The 16,293-nt window shown below is 21.3% G+C and overlaps 1 long non-coding RNA gene across 1 annotated transcript in view; it reads right to left on the bottom strand.

Annotated features, from left to right (window-relative positions):
* LOC128951791 (uncharacterized) overlaps nucleotides 1-16,293 on the bottom strand; it is a 46,849-nt gene that overhangs the window by 18,897 nt on the left and 11,659 nt on the right. The window contains exon 2 of the long non-coding RNA XR_008484426.1: nucleotides 13,654-13,718. This is a non-coding gene — a long non-coding RNA (uncharacterized LOC128951791). The remainder of the gene's footprint in view (nucleotides 1-13,653; nucleotides 13,719-16,293) is intronic.

Raw genomic sequence — 16,293 nt, 5'->3', positions numbered from 1 at the left:
AAAATCAATCAAAACATATTTAATATAATACTATTATTAACAAAAATCTAAAAAATAAATATAAACATAGAATGAAATATCTATATTTATTTGTCGTATATAATATATATTTAGAGTTTATAGTTATACGATATATTAATAGAGTAAAAGTTAGTTTGCGGTCAAACATATATTTATTGTATTTATCGGTGACTTTCCTTAGAGAGTCAAAACTGAGTTGGGATTGATTGATAAGAGTTAGACCACGTAGTCATCGGAGCCATAAAGAAATAGTATGACATTTGGTATGTCATGCTATCGGATAAACTATTTTTTATTATGTGATCTACTCTTACAACAAATGCAAATAAATATAAAAACTCTTTTTATATCTTATTTAGCTTAAAGGCACCGACAGTTTACTTTCATTTGTGTATATGTATATATCTACAGTATGCATGTCTATGTACAGTATGTATCTATAATATATGTGTCTGGATGTGTGTATGTGTGTGTGTGTGTGTGTGTGTGTGTGTGTGTGTGTGTGTGTGTGTGTGTGTGTGTGTGTTTTGCTCTCAACTAAAATGACAAAAGTTATTTTTTGTATGAATACATAAATCGACTAAAATTTATGTAATATTATATTTGTATAATATGCTATGATATCTAGATATTCAATAATAAGTTAGAAATAAATATATTTTTCACTTTTGTAGAAAAAAACGTATTTTTGACAAATATTTTTTTATTTCTATTAATGAAAAGTAATTTTACATCATTTCTATTTAATAACTTTAACTTAATAAAATAAACTAATCAATAGATAATGTCTTAATATTTATATTTTAACAAAACTTGCATTAAGTAAAATATACAATTTTTCAAAAAATATTTCAATAATACGATAAAATATTTATTATGTCTAATATCTCAAATCATAATTTTTAAATTTATATATGTCATAAAATCTATTTTCACAAAAATAAAATATTATAATAAATTCACAATACAAATATATAATAAAAATTGTCAGCCCATTGGATAGTAATTCTTGAAACCGCAAAATACATATAAAATATTTATATTTATTGAAGAATTCATATAAAAACAAACTTTTTTTATTTATCAATACTTATAACAAACCATTATAATAATAGCTATCGATATACTGAATATACTGTATATATTTACGTATATAACAATATAACATTATATGGCAATATTATAGATAGATGTCCATCTCACGAGTAAAATAAATCTAAAAATAAATTGAATCTCTATATTTTTACCAAAAACATATACATATATATTAAACATAAATAAAGCAATTTTATTTAAGAGATTGACAATAGTTAAAAATTTGTTTTAACATTACTATCTATCTATATTATAGGTTCAATGAATTTAATGCTTTTTAATAACAACAGTACAGTATATTAATATAATTATGATTTAATATAAATGATTATAATATTATAGTATGAGCTCAGGTCACTATCAAACTCTTAACCCAATGTTTGACAGTTACATATCAAGTAAAACTCATACTATAAATATGTAGCCAATATTTACATATGAAAATCATATTGAGATCACAAATGGGAAACGGAGTCGAGTTTACAATAGATGTCTATAATATAAATATAAATAAAAAACTGAGTTTTGGTCTCAAAGCTCGAGCTCATCATCTTTGGTCTCATCTCAACAAACATTACAATAACAGCAATGAATTGCCAAACGATAGGACACTGAATCAGTAAATCAGTGATTCATTGAATACATAACAACAAACATATAATATGGTATATATTATATATAAATATATATAATATAATATATATATAGCATCACATCATTTGAATTGCTTTTCATATATATTCTAATTTTTATTTATTTTTATCTCATTTTCTTACTTTTATTTGCCATACATTGCTATACTTCAACAAATGATTTGGGTCTTCATTGAATTAAATATGTTTTCCTAATTTATTTTCTCAACTAACTTCATAATACCAACTATTAGTACTAATAATATTAAAATTATACTAACAATAATAATAATAATTTACGTCATTGCCTATTAAAACATTAGTTTACATTATTTAATAAACTATACTTATAGATATGCTGTAGTACAGTATGAATAAAAAAAAAAAAATCTAAAGAAAATAATTAAAACTTTACATTAAACTAATATATTGATGTTTTGCTATATATTAGTTTAATGTAAAGTTAAATAAAATACACATTATATTTATTTTTGAAATAGCACATCGTTTTTAATCAGATATATATATATATATATATATATAATGCACACAAAAGAAAACAGACATAAAACACATTAAGAAATTCAGTTATATATATATWTATATATACTGTTAGTGTGTTATAGCTGTTGGCTCAGTCATTAAATTTGGTGTGAATAGCAATGCAAACCAATTTCTACATATAATATACTGTGTATTCTGTATATATAATTGTATAATAGTTGTATAACAGTATACAGTGATGTTATATAATGTATTGTACTGTATATACAGTATACTTACTCAGACAAAAAACTTGGTGTTTAATTGAGCGCTAATAATACTAATAGTAATGAAAGTGTGGTTCGCTTTTTTAATAAGCATTGAATTGTGTGTGAATAACAACACATACGGTTAACACAGCACTGAACTACTATTCCTTTAACTACTGGAATATCAATACTCCCTAATAGTAATACTCCCTTATCTATCATTTTTGTTTGTTTTTACACACATTTTACTTGTTATTTATCAATTCAATCGTTACTTTATTATTATTAGTTTAATTAATACACTATATATTCACCTCTTTTTTTATTGTAATCAATTGTTATAAAATAAATACAAGCCTTTTCTCTCTCTCTCTCTCTCTCACTCACACTCACTCACTCACTCACTCACTCACTCACTCACTCACTCTCTTTCTTTCTTTCTTTCTTTCTTTGATTGTCTGTCTCTAATATATTTCTTAAACTTAAACTAATAATATTTATGAAATGTTTTACTCTCTGGAAAATTGTTGTTAAAAGCAAACGGTTTGTCAGTAAAAATAATGTTAAACCAAATCAATAGTCTAACTATTTTACACCATCAAAATGGTTGTGCAAGTGATTGATTGAAATCTCATTAACTATTTTTTTTGTATTATTTTCACATTTGTGTTCAAATTTTCTATCATACAATTACACTCTTTTATATTATATGTGCGATATATATATATATGTTATATACAAACCATTACTGTAGAAATAAATCACTCGAAATCTAATTAACCCATAAAATAATAATAATGATAATAGCAATACAAAAACCATTTTATTTATACATATTGTTTGTTGGACTGCCATTGAGTCCATTTAATTACGTGATTTATATGTGTGTAATGTAATTGAATTAATAGACATACAATTTTTATTTTTTTAAATAATTTTACCAAACAATAAAAAACAAGAAATATACAACTTTAATAAAGTCATTATATTTATCTATAAAATATAAAAACACTTCAACTATCATTACTAGAAAATATATTAAAATTACATTCATTACATATGTATAAAACAGAAAACAAAACAATATATCTATAAAAATATGTGATTTATAGATTTAAATGAATATAAAAATTATATTTATATTGATATTATTAGTTAATTTCTTTAGGCATTCATACAACACAACTAAACAATTGTGTATTTATGTCATAATTATATATCTTATACTTGTTTTGATGTCTCGTTTACATTATAACTAACTTTTATTTCTCTTATTTCTTGGACTAACCCTAAGTCTTGTATCATTTTCTTTGGTAATATCAGTAAATGTATTTCGGATATAAAGTCAACATTGAGATGATAGTCATGCAGTTGTTCTTCAATAGTCACAGTTATATCAGAATCAAAGAGGAACTGTATGTCCAATAAGTTAAAGTGAGGACCAATAGAAAAACAACTAATTAATAGCACTGAAAGTGAGTGTATAAAAACACACATTCTCTCTCTCGCTCWCACACACTCACACACACWCACACACACWCACWCACACACACATACATACATATATACATAGTATTACATATACAGTGTCTTTGTGTGTATGAGAAAGTGGCGAACAGTTAGAAAAACTAGTGCTAAAAGAGAAATTCAATTATACAACTGATATTATATCGATTATTTGTATGGTATGTTGTATTAAGTTATATATTRTATATACTGTACTATACTATATATTTGTCACTTATATGAGTGCAATGATATGTGTCTTACGGCTAAAAGCCTCGAAATACAAGATAAGAATAAAAATAATATATATATATATATATCGCTAAAAGTGGTATAAACTGTCTATACATGTGTTTGTACAGTATATACAATACATAAAACGAATTAAAGAAAATAATTTTTTATTTGCATTTTTATGCAAGAATTGTATAATAAAATACTATTTTTTGTAACAAGGGTTCAACTAAAAGCCATATTATTAAAAGTTTTACAAAATATTAATATAACTATCACTTGTCTCTCTTTCATTCATTTTCCCACTCATTCAGTGAATCGCGACTCTCATCTCTTCCGACATCCATTTGATCCAAATATTCAATCCATTAGTGAATTAGAGATAAGAAAAACAGCAAAGTTTTCGCAATTAATAATCGATTTCAATGATTACTTTCACAGTGTATTCGGATATTTGGTGTCAACACTAACCCAAACCAAACGACACATTCAAAAGCAAAGGTTATGGCAAAACATTTTGCAAACTTTTCATTTATGAGACTTAATCATCAAAAATAAGAGTCATTTCAATTATTAGATTAAATTGTATAAATAGATAAATAAAACATAGTTTTGCAAATAAATTAATTGTATAATTCTTTACTTGAAATATATTTTATGTCTTATATAATAAATTTGTTTGTATTAAACATTTATATTGTATGCTTATAATTACAATTGATTTAAGACCAGAAAAAAATCTCAATTGAATTTTATGTTTTTACATAATAATACATCTATTATATTATTATTGTTATTTGTTTAACAATAACAGTGTATCCCATATAATTAATGAAATATATCAAAAAATAAAAATAAATTATATAAATTGTTGGTAATATATAAAAACAAAAATGTAAAATCTAAGCTAATTTTCTTTTGATTAATCACTTGAATCAATCAAATGAAATGATAACTTTATTTATATAATATTTATAAGTTGGTATATTTATAAATACAAAAACAAAACTTAAAAATAAAACAAAATTTCACATTAATAAAATAAAAAATAATTTATTCTTTTTAATATTAAATATTATAAAATACATACCTTTAATAACTCCCCTAATATTATGCAATATATTATACATTGTATAATAAAAAATGCATTTATATACAGATAATATATAAAGGTTTTTCATATGTAATGTTATGCCTAACAAAAAAATCACTATTGATTTGTAGAGCAATTGATATATATTTCTTTGGTGAATAAGTTTTTCACATGAATTCACTTGAATTTTTGGCACAAAGTTTTTTGCATACAATAAATAACTGCTTTTCATAGTCTATAAAACAGACTTTTATATGATATCATAATATTATGTGAAATATTATTTATAAGAAATTATATTCATTCGCATCAATCACTTTATAAATGAATTTATGATATATATATACACTTCACTTATAATAATTAACATAAGAATAGAATGAGATTTTAAGTAAAAAAATTATATAATTTTTTATCTTATAAAATATTGGTCACAAATTTATAAATTTATTATTAAATCTGAAAAAATCAGATCACTTTATAAAATAAAGTTTTTATCTATAAAATAAAAAAAGATAATTATAATATAATAATAAATTATGATTTTAAATTAATATTGCCTAACTGATAAATTAATCAGATAATAAAAATAATTTTTTGTTTGTAAACATATTAAATTTATTATAAACATTGGGTTGACCAAAAAAAATCAATAAATGATATCATAAACAATGTTTATATATTTGTAAACAACAATAAAATCAAAGTAAATAAGTTGTTGTCATTTAATTTAATTGACAGCAAGTGTTAAAAGCAAAAAATAATACAAACAATCCATAATCGGATAATATAGGGATAAATGTTGTAATCATATTAATAAGTTTAGTGAGTAGTCTAGCATTGCTTTAACACACACACAATAAAATCTATGAATTGGTCAATACAGGCGCCAAATGCTTACTTGTTAGACACACATACATATCATTTAATGCACAGTTATGTATGTAGTGATGGGTATATAATATATATCAATATACAGTACTTTATACAATACAAATGAGTCACAAAACTACAGTATTATTGAATATTCTGTTTGAGAGTCTGTATATAAATAAAGGAAAAGTTAAGTAAAACTTTTATCTCTCACTCATTGAAACTCGCTTTTCGTATCCATTGGTCTCTTAGTAAAGCAGTAAATACATTGACAGTAACTGTATGTCTATTACTAGAGAGGGAGGACATGAAGAGCATAGACACAAAACGCACACTGAAATGGGATCAGTCTGTTGGCGAACGAGTAGTTGAAAAGTATTTTTTTGTGGATAGACCTCAGGAAAGGGAGGAACAGAAGAGTAGTTTTTAAAAACATGTGAATGAGTTTTGAATGATGGGATGCATGGATGTGGAGGACTGATAGTGAGGAGAAAGGAAAGTAAAAGATGGACAGTTAGACCAAAGAGACTGCTATCRTCATTATTTGTATTACTTGGAGTGTGCTATCGATTAGAGACAAAGACAAGGGAAAGGGAGCACTGGATAGAAAGGAAATGGTGGCGATGTTAGGCCAACAAAGTGTAAGCATTTAAGATAACAATAAATACAATCAAAATATAGTGATTAGTCACATATTTTATTGGATAATAATATGTTGTTAAATGAGAGTACTTTTATAACTATTTAATACTGTATGAATCATTTGTTTAAATGTTTAAGACATCAAAATTTTTATGACCCTAATTGTAGTATTAATATTCATTACTACTGTATATATTTCTAGAAAATGACATTAAAATTAAAATTCAAAAAGATTTTATAGTTTATTCCCGGAAAATATACTTTCAAATGAAAATTTTAGTCTATTTTAGGAGTAGTAAACAAATGTCTTTACAATATAATGTAATGAGGGGTTCATTTTTGGAGTACTTTTCAAAACACTAATCATTGTTCAGTATTTATAGTATACTGTATTGTAGTGAAAGCATGTGATACACTGGTAATATCATAGTTATAAAAATTTTGTTACTTTTATTTATTGTATAAATTGATGTGAAACAGGCTTAACATAAGTGTTACATAAAAGTTGTGCTGAAATATCATTTATAGTTATGATAATAATAAAATTAATAACACTACTAAAATAAAAAAAAATTGATATTATAATAGTTTGATGTGTAATATGAAAGGCAATTAATTTGTATAGTATACTGTATACTGTACTTTAAATACAGTAGTTATATATTATACAAATACATAACTTAAGAGTTATATATATTTTTATTGTCATATGAAAATCAATACAAATAAGAGTATAATTAAAATCAAATTAAGACTTAGTGTGTTGTGTTGTCATTGCCTACAGGATTATCGATCAGTCAGATGGTAGTCCCTATCCTTTAACCCTAACTATCCCTTAAGCACTTCCTTATTATCTATTGGTTCTGTTTCACTATATATTTGTTGTCCCATCCCTGGTGTCCCCCAGAATAGGAAACCAATTCCCAAATGCTTTAATAAAATAAAAGAGACATACAGTCATACACTCACTATACGGATAAAGACTTAAGTCTATGTTTTAGGCGATTATTGTTTGAGCAAAAATAGAGGAAAAAATAATAATTTTTGTCTTTTAATTTCTTATCCCTAGGAGTAATGACACACAAGAAAATTGATTTTTACTAAAACACAAAAAATAAAACCATTTTTCGATTTACTTCATATAAGTTTTCATAAAAAGTTTTGTTTTTTTGGTTGAGTTTTTTTTAAAGAAATGTTTTCTACAAAAAATCATGTCTTTTAAGGTTTATATTTTCAAACGTTGATTCTCTATCTCGTAAAAAAAGATAAATAACTTTTGTTTCAATAAATTTCTTTTCAAAGTTAAAGAGAAAGAAAAAGAGAGAAAATATAAAAATAATAGAGATTTTCATTTGTTATATAAATAAACTGATGGTATGTTTTGTATATAATTTCTAACGTATTGAAATCAATGTAAATGTATTACAGAAAATGAGTATTACTTTTACTTAAAAGAAAAACTGTTCATTTAATAAACAATACATGATTTGTATATATATATTAAATTGTAAAACAGGATAATGGTCCTGCAATATCCTGTGTTGGTGTGTACAGGACAGGACAGGACAGGACAGGACGGATTTTTAAGTGAACAGTACAGACTGTACAGTACAAGAATTTAATTAAACATGAATAAGACAGGACAGGAAAGACTAAAATAATTTGTCATTTATTGCTACAACACAGTCAAACAAAAATATTATATACATATTTATTATTTAGAAAACCTTGTATTATATAGTAATATAAATAGAATATATTTATAGCAACTGACTGTATATTATAAACAAGATTTAACAGGAATTGCAAGACCGGACCGGACAGGACAGGACAATACGGGACGAGATTTTCAGCTCAACTAACACCACTAATATATATAATTTATACTGTAATCTATTATATTGCTGTTAAAAAAATGTTATACAAAAAATCACTTACTAAACTTAAATATAATTAAAGTGTTAATATATATGCTTATAATTTATACAAATAACAGTCAATTTTATTTGATATTTATTTATATTTTTATAATACTTATTATAAATGATTTGTTTGGAAAAAAAGTTTATTGAACTTTAAATTTTAAACACATTTTGCATAAGATTTATAATAACATTTCACTCATTTAACTAAACATCCAAAATATCTATCTTTGAAACCCATTTTGAAGGTTTAATATTTCAATTGACTTTTGATTTTAAATGTAAACATATATCACACAATTTTAGCAAAAATTTATTACAAGAAAATAATAAACGATTTTCTAATATTTTGTTACATAGAAATATATATATATATATATATTACTATATGAATAATATATTTCATTAAACATTTTAGTTATTTTATTTTTATTAAAATTAATTTTACATTCAGTAAAAGTCACGAATATTTCAATAATAATTAAAAATATATATGATTTGATTCATATCTTTTAAGCAAAACATAGATAAATATTTTTTTTAATTATTTCAATATATTTAATGTAATTTAAAAATATGATTTCAATCTTAAATAACTTTAAAGATTTTGAAAAATTAATATATAATTATTTATAAATATTTATTTTAATTTTATGTCAAATAAATTAAAAAATAAAAGTGTAAAATAAAATAAACAGTTTTCAATATTATAATTTATAAATAAAAAGTGCTACTAATTATATTCAATGATATTCAATAAATAATTAAAAAAATCAAAATCCCTTTAAAATAAAGTAATTTTAAAGGCATTTAAGTTTATATAAACTTAATTATCTCAATGTTTTCATCAATTATTTAATTCAATGTTAATATATAATATTTTTGTTAATATCTTTACAATATTTAGAAAGATTAGTAAATTTCGGACATAAAACTAAAATATTAAATATTATACAAATGTTTTATGAATATTTCAAAAATGAAATATTTAATAAAATTTGACAAATGTATACATTTGGTGCATAAATTAATATTAATCTCATTTCCAAATTACTATTGAAATTATTAAAGTTATTTATAGTTTAAATTATTAAAAGGAAGAGAAAGAAAATGTTGACTAAATATGATGATTGAAATGAATTAATATCTTTATATTACTAATAGTAAGTAACTTTGAGTTAGACAAGAGATGAGTGAGAAGAATAGGCCTCTTAAGGGATGTATTGGGGATTTAAGACATGATATCTCGTAGAGTGAGATAAATGTGTGATAACAGGATTGGCAGCACTGGTGTGGCAGCAGTTGATGTGCTAGAGATGGGGTGGGGATGAGTAGGAATTTATACATTATATCTTATATACATACTGTTAAAACATAGTATATACAGTATTTATAAACATCACTATTCATTGTTTTGTATAATATATTTATATATAAATCGTATACAAGTATTAGGTTTAAGGCGAGAGAGAGAGAGAGAGAGAGAGAGAGAGAGAGAGAGAGAGAGGCAGTGAAAAGTGAAAATCATTTTGCATTCCAGACATACCCTACCAATTGAATTGCTATAAAAATGTATTAAATTTTCTCTCTATTGTACACTATATTTATATACCAATAATTCAATTGTTACTATAAACTACAAGAGTTTTATAGTAATAGTAATAATAATAATGATAAATATATTCTGCGGCTACAAACACACAAAATTGTTTTATTCATTAAATTCAATTGCTATTGATATTAAAAATTGATATTATTTGAGACTCTGTTCAACAAAATTACTACTGAATCAATCAATTGATACAACAATACATACTGTATAATAAAATATATTGATTTGTAATTCACATGAAATACATACTACTTATCCGACATACATAACAACAAATTTCTAAAGTTTTTTTCTGTAGTAATATTTTTTTTGTATTTAATATAATTATTATAATAATAAGGTACTGTACTTACATTATGGATAACAATAAAAAAATTAATATTTTCAAAAAATTATAAAATTTAAACCAATAATAACTTTGTTTTAATAACAAATAAAGTTAACACAAATAAAATTTTCAAAATATAAACCAAAAATTAAATATTAATTTTTATGATTGATATCCTAAACAACAACACAAACAGCTCATTGACAAAAACATATTAAAAATTTGAAACCCAATCAAATTTGAACAACTGTTCAAAATTTTGTAATTCAAATGAATTGAAATTGTTTAAATATAAAATCATTTTAAATGCTATTAAATATGTTGTATTATACAATATATTACACAAATGATTTAGAAGTAATCAATTATCTTATGCAGAGACACTAAATTATAGTTAAAAATTATAATAAATGTAAATATATATAAAATTCAAATCACAAAAATAAATTAATGAATATTTCAAAACCATTCAATATTTATTTTGTTTGTTTTTATGTTTTTTTTGCTTGTTGTCCAATGTGTGTATGCAATAATTTTAGCAAATAATTAGCAAACAAAATAAAAACCATAAAATAGTGAAATAAAAACTTTATATGCATTTTAGAAAATGATAATTCATAAATAATTAAAATTTTGTTATTATTTAACAAAAAATTAATTTTAAAAATATTTATATACAGTATATAAATAAAAAACAACAACTGTAAAAAGTAATGATAGAATTATACGTTAAATTAAATGTTTTAATAATTTATATTTGAATAAATGTTTTTATTTTTATATGAATAACTACTTTTTTAGCCCGTAATCAAACAAGACTTAGTTTATTATAAGAAAGATCTTAAATAAAAATAAAATTTATGAAAATTAATAAAAAAAATAAAATAAAAACCAACATTAATTATCATAACATTAATGATTATTATAATAGTAATCATAAACTTACTGTATATGTATATTATATTCATTCATTTGTTATTCAATTTATTTAATCATATTTTATTAGATGTAATGCACACAATCATACGATATCTTACAATAAACATATATAATTGAAGCCATTTTTGGTCTATTAGTTTAATGTTTGAATATTAGATAATGTCATCATTGCCATTATATTATTATAAAAAAAGTTAATTATAAACAACAATTTTTAAAAATATCTAACATATATATAAAAATGTATTTGTGTACATATATATATATAAATACAAAAAATAAATATAACTAACAATATTTAATGTTTTCATTGAATAATTTATATCATTATTTAAAACAAACAATTATAAAAATGATTGACGTAATCATTGGGCAATCATTTTTAAATTGATGAATAAATCATAATATATATATGTTTTTGTCTAACTATTCACAAATGAATAGTTTAGATAATAATTAATTATTTCTAATACCATATTATGACATTAATTTAAAATTTAATTATTAAATTAATCAATAGATTCTAAATAATTATTTTCTCTTATTTTTGATCAAAACATTATATAAATTCTTTCCAATTTTCCTTTAATTTAATTAAATTATTTATTTAATTTTGTTTGTTGTCGTGTTTTATATATATGTAAGGCTTTTTAAAATTGGATTATAAATAAAGCAGTTCTTGCATTAGTTATTATTAAAATTATTATTACTATTACTGTCTAACATAGCATATGCATGTCTGAACTAATGTCTAAAAGACTAATAATTTAATTAAAAAATAATCTAATAATTATTTTTCATAATAATTTATATTGATGATATAATGTTTTCTGTGCTTATGTGTATGTATTGTGTGTTAGCTGAGAGAGACAGAGACAGAGAGAGAGAGAGAGAGAGAGAGAGAGAGAGAGAGAGAGAGATCTCAATTATCACATAAAATCTCAATTATGTAATCTTAGTTAACTTAAGTCTTCGTTATCTGTTATAAATGTAGAGTGCATTCACTCGTTAATTAATTTGAGTTAATAATTATTTTATATAAATATAATAAATATCATTAATAAAATTTTGAACTAATTGATATTCAATAATATATGTCAAAAAATCAATAAAAACTTATTAATATTCAATATATTTTTCAATATTTTCATAAAATAATTTATTCAAAATAAATATTAACATTTTAAAAATGTTTTATTTAATAATTAATATTCAAATTTTATTATATTTTATCAAGTTTTTTATTTGTATTTCAAAGTACTAAAAAACTAAATTATTTTATCAAATAAAATATTTACTTTTTTCAAAATAATAATTTAATATTTATGACAATTCAAAGTTTTAATTAATATTAGTTTTATAAAAAGTTTCGCATTACAACATCTTTTTTATTAAAAATAAATATTTTTAAAAATTGAATAATAACTATAATATATATATATATATATAGATATTATTTTTAAAATATATAATATATTCAAATTTTGAAATCTAATTCCATTACAAAATATATTTATAGTAAAATAAAAGCAAAATTTGAACTAAATCTTATATTTTCTAATTTAATTCAGTTTACTATTGTAAAAATTTATGTAAAATATTATTATTTTTATGTAATATAAAATATCAAATGTATTTCATGACTATGAATGTATTCACATACAGTAGTCTATACATTAAAAATGTTTTTATATAATTATATTAGTAATTTAATATATATTTTTCATTTATAATTTGAATAGATTCTTAAAAATTAAATTCTATATTCTAAAATAAATAATTATTTTTGCAAATTGTCATTCAATATATAAAAATAATTAAGTTTATACATAATTTAAATTATCTATATATATATATATCGTAAATAGAAAATATGAAGAATAGTACACTTTTGAAATATATACAAAACATTAATTAAAAACAATTTAAAGACTAATAATATTATTGATAATTAATTAATAATAATATATAACTATAATTTAAATAAAATAAAAAAGTTTTTACCGTTTAATTCTTACAGCTGTTTGTAGTAATAATGATAGTCTTGTATTTCAAATATGCAATTAAATCTAAATGAAATTTAATAAAACAAAATATTAAAAATAAAAATTATTATTAATCTAATTATATAAATTTAAAAAATATTTCTTTATTATATATTCTGCTTATTATTATTATCTAAAATTAAATATCTTTACATAAAATTATGCAAAAAATAAATAAAATTATTATATAGACTTTATTAGTCAATAAATTTTTAATTAAACAAAAAATCTTAAAAAGTTATAGTAAACAAAGTACATTATTATTTAATATAAGATTTCAGCTTTTACATATGTTATCATGTAGTATAATAAATTAGAAAATACAAAATTATTATTAAATAAAATTTTTGTATTAAAAATTTAACATTGATTACACTCATGTGTATTGTATTATTAAATGAATCACACGTTATCACTGTTCCAGCAATATATATAATATTAAAAATATAAAATAATTTAGTGATGATAACTTTGTATAATATATATACTGTATATACTGTAGTTTATATCTATGTTATGTAATATTAAACTATAGATATTTAAGGGAATAAAACGGATGTTTATAAAGAGAGAAAAAAAAGAAAGAAAGAAAGARAGAGAGAGAGAGAGAGCTCTGCAAATAAAATATTTAACAAACGATAAAATGTCTTTAAAAGTGATATAATTTTTCATTTTCTAAAAGAGTGTTGCATTTTGTTCAATGTCTATGCTATGAATGAATTGTTGGCTATTTTTACAACAGTTTATCTAATTATTAGAAAATAAATTTTCATAATTTTAAAAATACATGACTCATGTTTTGCGTCAATTTATTATATATTTTAGTCCTAAGTCTTTAGAGACATAACAATGACAGTCTATTCGTAAATATTTTTGATAATAAAAAACATCAAAACCGTTATACATAAGACATTTTCAACAATAATTTTTAATACTTAACAATATTATATTTTATTGAAATTAATATCAATTGATTTAATAATATGAAACATTTAATGAAATTATTAATCAATACTTATATCATATAAATATAATATTTCTAAATTACAATGCGTTGTATTTAATATATTTACTTTTTGAATAAAAATCTACTGTATATATTTTTAATATATATAATTTAAAATATTAATAAGTGAACAAATATAAAAAAGAAAATTAAATAAAAAATAGGTTTTAATAATAAAAAAATATTTTTCTACTAAATTAGTGTTGAAAGGCATTTATTAATATTAGTAATTTTAAAATGTTTAAAATATTAAAATAAATTTTCTTTTATATATATATATATATATAATATAATAAAATTTACAGTAAGTTTTTGCTTACTTTTATGGTTGAAAACACTTATCAATCACTAAACTAGTGATAATGTGAACGATAGGCCATCGTTTCGCTGATACCACTGATCAGCTTGGTCACCACATATGCACTGGTATTTTTTAGCTACCAGTGCTGTAAGCGATACGGGAGGTCGGCAGGGGTTGAGTGGACATGTGTTATAGTTTGTGAACTTTTTTATTACTTAATTCACATATCAGTAATATATATATATATATTTATATTTAAATTGTTATAAAAATGTCTAATGTTTTCAAAAAATATATATCTAAATAGCTTCGCCAACATAACTAGCCCTTTAAGGGCTAGTTTGGCAAACATTTTAATTATTAATTAGCGATAAATAAGTACTGGGAATACATGTTTTACTATTTTGTTGGTCATTCATAAGATTAATATTTTTAATTTTGCATTTTTCAATATAAAAACTCTCTAAAAAATATCTTGATCTTTTATTTTTTTCATTATAAATAATATTCGGATAATCAAAGTTAATGTTATGACTAGTTAATCTAACATGGTCAGCTACATTACTTTTTATATAATTATTATTTATTGCTTTTTTATGTTCAATAATTCTATCAGATAATTTTCTACATGTAGTGCCAATGTATTTAAATGAACAGTCTATACAATCTAATTGGTAGACTATATTATTTTTATTTAATAAAGTTAACGGATTTTTGTTTAATAAATTTTTTATTGTCAAACCTTTTTTAAATACAACATTTATATCATAATTTGCTAAAATTTTCCTTATATTTTCACTTAAATTTTTATAATAAGGGATTGAAATAGTTTTGGTGATATCAAATTTATTTTTATCTGACAAATTATTATTGTTTTTATTTAAACATTTATCTATAGTTTCATTTATTATTTTTTTAGGAAAATTGTTTTCTATTAATGCTTGTTTTGTAATATTTAATTCATCTTTTAATTTCTCATTAGGATTTGTTAAACTAACTGCTCTATTAACTAGTGTATTGATTATACATTTTTTGTTTTGTATTGATTGATGAGATTTAAAATCAATATATCTATTAGAATGTGTAGGTTTGCGGTATACGAGTGTATCTATAGATTCATTATTTTTTATAAGTTGTACATCTAAAAAATTTAGTATATTATTAATTTCATATTCTATAGTAAATTGAATATTACCAATAGATTTACCAATTTTATTAATGTGAAATAAATATTTTTCAACATATCTTTTGTTTATAATTAAAAAACTATCATCAACAAAAAATTTTAAAAA

The sequence above is a fragment of the Oppia nitens genome, unplaced genomic scaffold (assembly GCF_028296485.1).
Source record: "Oppia nitens isolate AA-2021 unplaced genomic scaffold, nextdenovo-longstitch-racon4-pilon3 scaffold1_pilon_pilon_pilon, whole genome shotgun sequence".
NCBI lineage: Eukaryota > Metazoa > Arthropoda > Arachnida > Sarcoptiformes > Oppiidae > Oppia > Oppia nitens.
The sequence above is the reverse complement of the archived record's forward strand: the minus strand, read 5'-3'. Positions and strand labels throughout refer to the sequence as shown.